This window comes from Cebus imitator, unplaced genomic scaffold (assembly GCF_001604975.1).
Source record: "Cebus imitator isolate Cc_AM_T3 unplaced genomic scaffold, Cebus_imitator-1.0 Scaffold183, whole genome shotgun sequence".
Lineage (NCBI taxonomy): Eukaryota > Metazoa > Chordata > Mammalia > Primates > Cebidae > Cebus > Cebus imitator.
Window position 1 is genome coordinate 415,805 of NW_016107498.1, and position 7,784 is coordinate 423,588.

Genomic DNA, 7,784 nt, shown 5'->3' on the forward strand with positions numbered 1-7,784 from the left:
AACAAAAAATAGCTTTCGCCACCCCAAAAACATCTGTGCATCTGCTGGCCCCTCACTGGCCTGGTTCAGCTGACTTCAGCACTCACAGCAGCGGCGGCAGCGGCACCAGCAGCAAAGTTAGCAGGTGTCACCCCAATATGGCTGCACACTGCTTCCCAGGACTCAGAGACATAAATCAGAACAACGGGCCCAGGCTACCCGTCCCCATATGTCTCCTGTACCTAAGCCACAACCCCTCACAGCCTTCTGGCCCTTGGATGCTGGCTTTAAGGCATGACACACACCCACTCCCCAACTTTGGAGGTGAGGGTGCTTTTTTAGAATCTGCGTAACCTCTCTGTGTAGTCAAAATACCCAGGCCATTTATTATTAATACCTGAAGCATGTGGAAAATCGCATTTGGGAAAGGAGTGTGTTAGCTAACAGCCACAGCCCAGACGTGGAGCCCTGGGAGAGAGGCCGGCAGTTCCCACTGGTACCCGTCGGTGCCCATTGCTAATCTCTGACATCAGGAGGAGGCCAGAGAGGCCCAGAGTGGGATGGGGCAAAGAACTGCCGACACATGCAGGCCTCGAGGTGGCCTCCTCCCTCCCGCCTGCAACAAAAACCATCCCCCATCTCTCCTTCTGCCTGGAGCGTATAACAGGCCTCTTCTATCCCCTCACAAACTTCCTGGCAAAGGCTTCCTATTTCCCCTAGTATGCTCCTGGCAGAAAGTTTTAAGGCCACCGAGGCAGCAGTCTCAAACACAGTCTTTTCAAAGACTTGGGGGCAATTCCGAGCCTGAATTGGCTCCGTTTTCTTTCCCTGTGCAGTCCCCGCTCTGCAGTGGAGCTGACAAGGGCTCTGGACAGCGGGACAGCGGGATCCAATAAATCTGAGGCCTGTCTAGGTGCTTCATTTATCAAGAGGCCTAATTTACCCAGGCCCTTTAGACTAATTGCAGATTTGCAAAAACTGCTGAGAGTGTAGAACCGTGTATTGTGAGTGTCCCCTGCCATATTTCTGCTAATGTGTTTCATCTGGAGCACATAAAGAGGCAGGGAGGCTGATTTTAGACACAGCACTTTGGGGCTAATCCAGCTAAATGATTAGCCCTAAAATTCTGCAGTGATGTCATTTTCCCTACAGTGCTCTGCCAGTCAGCTTGTTTGCTTTATAGCGAGAAATCTGTACTCACAGTCACAGGCTCGCTGTCTCTGCATCACAGGGAACGCTGCCCTCCGTGATTGACTGGAGGAATTGCCAGTCTGCCCACAGACTCTGGATCACTTCTCAAGATGACAAGCATCGCCAGCAGGAAAACAATCATGGGAAAATGTCACTTCTTTAAGGCACTCAGGGAAGCATCACTCTCTGCTAGCACACACACACATCCATGAGTGGGTTACAGGGGAAGTCACCCAGGTTCTGGGCAAGGGGCAGGCCCAAGCTGTGTGGGCATGTGTGAGTTACTTGACCTCTCTGAGCCTCAGTTTTCTTCTCTCCAAAAGAGAGACACAAACACCTGTCTTACTCGATGCCCCAGGACAGCTGACAAGGTGGTTACCATGGAGTTTGGAGTCAGAGGGTTCAAGTCCCAGCTCTCACATTTCTGAGCTCTGGTTACTCACCCACCCTGAGCCCTGGACTCCTGCTGCTTGGCTGTGGATAATAAAAGTAGCCTTCCGAGATGGTTGGACTGAGCACTTAGCCAGCATCCGGCTCTGCGCACCACAGAGTATAGTTGCTCAAAAAGTGGTAACTCTGACCTGGGTTCATTGGGTCCATGTATTTGTTTCAGAAAGAAGAGCTGAGCTGCAGTTGATGGTTTTAAAATACATTCTGCGCCCTAGGAAGTTATTTTCCCATTAAGGGCAAGTAGGTTTGCACTTTGTACAATGTCAGAATTTACAGATCAAAGTTCCTGAAGTTGGTCAGGCTTTCTGTATTTCTTTGATATACAGTCCACCCTTGAACAACACAGAGATTAGGGATGCCAACCCCCTGCAGAACCGAGAACTCACATTACTTTGGACTTCCCCCAAGCTTAGCTTCTGATAGCCTACTATCAACTGGAAGCCTTATCCATAACGTAACAGTCAATTAACACATATTTGATACGTTATGTGTATCACATACTATATTCTTACAATAAAGTAAGCTAGAGAACAAGGAAATGTTATTAAGAAGACCATAAGGAAGAGAAAATATATTTACTTTTTATTAGGTGGAAGTGGACCGTCATAAAGGTCTTCATCCTCCTCGTCTTGAGGCTGAGTAGGCTGAGGAGGAGGAGGAAGTCGGTCTTGCCGTCTCATGAGTGGCAGAGGCAGAAGAAAATCCACTTACAAGTGGATCCATACAGTTCAAACCCATGCTGTTCAAAGGTCAACTGTATTTGGGATAAGGAGCAGAAATATCATCTTTCCAGGTAGCCAAAGCCTTCACAGTTTCCAAAGTACATATCCTATTTAATATTGATAACATTTACTAGGTGCCTGGTTATGCCAAGCAATGTAAGGTAAGTGTTTTACATGCAACTGCCCATCCAATCTTATCCCCAGCTCTTCAAAGTAAGAACTATTCTTCTCTCCATCTTACTGATGAGGAAAGTGATGCTTCATGAGATTAAATAATTCATCCAAGTTTGCACAGCTGGAAAGAGGTACAGTAGAAACTCTAACCTTAGTCCAGCTGCCCCAAAGCGGGTCCTTTTAAACCAGGACATTACACAGAAGCAAAACAATAGAAAGGGACACCTGCAAACCTAAGACACAACCAAGTGACGGTTTACTGAGTGTCAAGTACTTTGATGGGTACCGTCCACACAGGGTCTCTAGTCTTCCCAACCACGCTGCAAAGTAGGAATTGCTGCTGTTGCCCCCATGGTACAGATAAAGAAAGTAAGGCTTGTGCATTCTCACAAGTTACTCAACGTACAACTGGAGGAGTTGGGGGAGGAATTGAAGGCGAGCTGCCCCTTGAGGCGGCCTCGTAAACTCTGTTCTGCTGGGGGGAGCTTCAGCCCTTCAGATGGGCTTGTAAAGTAATGCCCGTGACAGGATTGCTGGACCCATCATCTTTAGACACTGGCTGTGGTCCAGTTGTGAGCATGATCTTCACAACTAATCCAGAGTAAATGAGGTTATGCTTTAGACACCTTCCCAAAGACCGATGTTTGCCTAAAAACTGTAAGACACAATCCTTTAGCCTAGAGAATTGTTAAATAACAGCCCAGGAGAAGCTGAGGGCAAAGCGTTCCGTGTTCTAAGAGTCTGGGTGTTAAGTCATCTTATTAACTGGTCTTCCTAGTGGGAGTGTTTGTCCTGATATGTCAAAGCTTGAAACAGACACAGCGCCCAAAGCCTGGAGACAACATTTGTCTTGCATCCCCCATCTCTGATTAAGCAGCTGGGGGCATGGGCCAAGTTGCATGATGGATTCCTCACACGTCGTACCATAAATTTACCCCAGAGGGCCAGGTGCGGTGGGTCCCACCTGTGTCAGCATGCTAACACACAGCCTCAGAACCATAACGTAGTGTTCTTGGGGGAGGACGAAATTAATGAAACTCTAGCTGACATTTTGAGCACGCACACACATATCTCAAGATTATCCCACAAGTATATTTCTTGTGGAGAGAGTACTTTTTCCATATTAAAAGATGGCATTAACCTTCAATAGTCCATCACTTGCTTTAATCCTTTCCACCTGTAAATATTTCAGATAAAAATATCACATTGGCTGTGCCTGCATCTTACAAATGTGGCTTAGATTCGGGCTTAGGGGGAGATGACAGGTTGAACTTTTTCACTTTCAAATATCCATCAACACTAGAGCCAATGAGCAGCAGTGGAGGAAGCATGGAATTTGAATCTGAAAGGCCTGGGTTCAAATCTCAGCTTCTTCATTGCTAGCCCAGGGAGTTTGGAAAAGTTGCTCGCCAGTTACGCCATCAGTTTTAGAGTTTCTGCCCTGCAAAAGAGGGATTTATACACTTTGTCCGTTCAGAGGAGGTGCATGTCCCCAAGTCATTGGCCTGAGGATGTGGCTTTTAATTTAAGTCACCGTAAGCATGAGCTGCAGCCCTGTTCCTGGCTTCTTCAAGGCTCATCAACCTCATCTGTGAAATCAAGATCATTCCTTTTTTTCCAAGCCTTGGGCTTCAGAGATGCTGCATGTATAATCCAAGCACCACACTCCCATCATGGAAGGCAAGCCGAGTGCGGTCCTTTTGTAAATTAAGCTCAAGGCTCTGAAACTAGCGTTGCAAAATGGCAGCCTGCGGGTGAGTGCTATTCCAGCTATGTGTTTTATTTGACTTGCACAAGCCTGTTTATTTGAGCCAGCCTTTAAAAATCAGGAAATTTTCCCATAAAAACCTGTATTTCCAGTTCCTCTGGACAAAGCCGAACATCTGGGCACACAGGACAGTATTTCCACAGATCAATAGCCAACAGGACCTGCAAGGGATGGGAGCTGCTAACTCTAGCCAGGCAAGCTCACTCCGTGTTCCACAGACCCCAGTTGTCAGCCAGCGTGTGCCTGTACATCCGCCACTTCACTCACATCCACTTCTGGCTTCTGTAGCCCCTGCAGTTTGAGACGTCCAGACCCTTGCATCTCAAAGTGTGGTTTCTGGCCCAGCAGCACCTGGGTGTGTGCTTGAAATGCAGAATCTCAGGTCCTGACCCAGGATCTGCATCTTAACAAGATCCTGAAGTGATGAGTGTGTGCATGAAGGTTTAAGAAGCTCTGATCCAGAATGCGGGCAGTGATCTGAGGTCAAATCCAGCCAGCTACTTTGGTAAATTAAGTTTTCTTGGAATGCAGCCATGCTCATTGTTTCTGAGTTGTATATGGCTGCTTTCACTTACGATGGCAGAGCTGAGTCGTTGCAACGGGTCTCAAAGCCTAAAATATTGACTCTCTGGTTCTTTAGAGGAAGGTTTGCTGACCCTTGGTCTAGAAGAATGCTCTAAAAAATATATTTTATTGTCAGTTTCATTAGACATTCCAAGTACTACAGATACCACAAAGAATAAACACGCAGGAGAGTTTCTGCAGTCTAACCTACTAACTTTCCCGTCCCCAACTTCTTTTTTATTTGGGGTTTTTAGCTGTCAGCCCTTAGAGAACCCACAGAGCTGTGGAGGTTAGTCGGAGGGCTCTTGAACCCTGGACATTGCCCCCGTCTCTCTCTCTCAGCCTTCCAGGCTTTTCCTCTCTTTTCCATCTTTTCTTCAGGATTCTTCCACTTCTTTTGCTTGGTCCTTCAGGTTGGTCTAGCGTCCTCTCGGATGAGTTGGGAAAGTAGAACGCTGGGCAGGAGGTGGAGGACAGGGGGCACCCTCTCAGCGTGGTTTCTGCAGTATGAGCAGGGCTTCCACCCTGCCCAGATCCACAGTGCGTCTACAGCAAGATTTTGCTTTAAAAAAAAATCTCCTCTGGTATCCCAGCCTTATGTGTGCAGACCCCCAAGAGGCAAAAAGGGAAAAGGAGACTAGAACTGTCCTAAAATGTACGTCAAGCACCTGGCCCATAGAGGGCGCTCGGCAGGTGATAGTGGGTCTTCCTCACCTAAGGCATCTTGTGCTGCTTGACTCAGGTAGAAACCCTGTGAAATACCGCAACACGAAATCATTTTTGAGCCAAAAAAAGTCTCGAATCATACCGTACTGCCATATGTGGTATGATGAGTTTTAACTGACCAGTCAACAAAGCCTGTTCACCTTCGATGTGGAAGGCAGCATTTCAGGTGTGGCGACCAGCAAAGTGTTCACCACACGGGGCGTCCTGCAGACATCCACAGCGACTGGGAATGTCAGGTGGACCCTAGCACTCACTGAGTCTCTGGAGGCATGTTCCCACACTTGTCCCTGACAGATGAGGGGGCTAGGGCCTCCGAGGCACGTGGCAGCAGGCATTTTTTCACCCAGCCCACTGCCTGCCGCCGACTCTTCGCCTGTTCAAGCATGATTCCATTAGGGCAGGACTTCCAGAGACCGGATTTAAGTCCTCTGCGTGGTCGAGCCAGTGAAGGTTTCCCAGCCTGTTCTGGAGCTCCTACCCAGCTCTTTTGGGAAATGATCCTTAGAGCAGAGCTGATACCTTCTTGCCACACTCTCCGCTTTGTGCTTGTTTCATCTTTTCCAGAGAAGCACTGGTTGCCGTTTTCGCCTTAATAATCTTTTCATCTCAGAGAATGGTTCCCCAACCCCCCAGTCATCTCCTCTCCAACTTAATAATTGTAGTTCTTTTCACCTTTCCCCATTAGTCCTGTTTTTCAGCTCTTAAAATCACTACCTTCAAACCATTTCCAAATTCCCTGCCTCCCTATGAACCTGCTTTGTATCTTAAAAAATATATAGAAATGTATTGAGTAAACATATGGATAGGGCAGCTGTGTGGGTATTAATAAAATCCGTCACACCATGGAATTCGTCAAGATTTCTTCTGAAAAAAATGTTCAAAAATGGAGAGTAGTGAAAATAAAGAAAATGCTACCTGCATTTTCTCATTTATTTGCTATTTTGGAGTCAAGGGATGAGGGAGATGATTAACAAAGACCTACTAACAAATCATAATGGTAAAATTAATAACGATAATAGTATTTGATATGTATAATGTTCAGGGCTCCCAGCTAAGGTTTACACAGAGTATCTCACTCAATCCTCCTTATAACCTTGCGAGAAAGTACCATTATGATGCCCATTTTGCAAACAAAGGAATTGAAGATTAAGTAACATATTCAAAGGTGTCTTCTGGTAACATATGGTGAGCTCCCAAAAATGTTTCCATTTTACTCTCAAAGGAGGTAGATTTTTTCACAGAAGCAAGAGAGAATTTGAGAAGCCTATTCAGGGAAGTTTTACTCCCTACTGACCCTCTAGCACCCAGCAATGTGCCTGCCACACAGTAGTTGCTCAGCAAATGTTTGGAATAAATGAATAAACCTCACTGGCCACTTTGAACGTGATGTTGGGGATCAGTGGACAACTTGAGCTGAGATCCAGGTGACCACACTTAATTCAGATGACCATCACATGACTGATATGGTTTGGCTGTGTCCCCATGCAAATCTCATCTTGAATTGTAGCTCCGATAATCTCCACATGTTGTGGGAGGGACCCGGTGGGAAGTAATTGAATCATGGGGGCAGGTCTTCCATGCTGTTCTCGTGATAGTGAATAAGTCTCACGAGATCTGATGGTTTTATAAAGGACAGCTTCCCTACACATGCTCTCTTGCCTGCCACCATGTAAGACGTGGCTTTGCACCTCCTTCACCTTCTGCCTTGATTGTGAGGTCTCCTCAGCCATGCAAAACTGTAAGTCCATTAAGCCTCCTTTCCTTTATAAATTACTCAGTCTCAGGTATGTCTTTATTAGCATCATGAGAATGAATTAATATGATGACTTAGGAAGGCATTTTCCATTCTGGCTGAGCCATAGGACCACCCAGAGAGCTCTGAAGGGTGCAGCTTCTCTGGGCCAATCCCGGACATCCCAAATTGGAGTCTTTGAGGGGGAGCCTGGGGATCTGTACTCGTTACCAAACCTCACCAGTGACTGTGATGCAGAACTGCATTCAGTGACACCTTCCTTCCCCAGCTTTATGCCCAAGGAATGGGAACTTTCTAGACCATATTCAGATGTGCTCCACTGCTCTCTTGCTTCTGATTAGGTTCAGCCACAATGAGGCACTAGCAGACCAGAAGGTGGGAGAAGAGTGGAGTGGAATGTTTATGCCCCAACTTCCTCCGACCAAGCCACAGGGTGACCATGGCTGGTTCTTCTTCC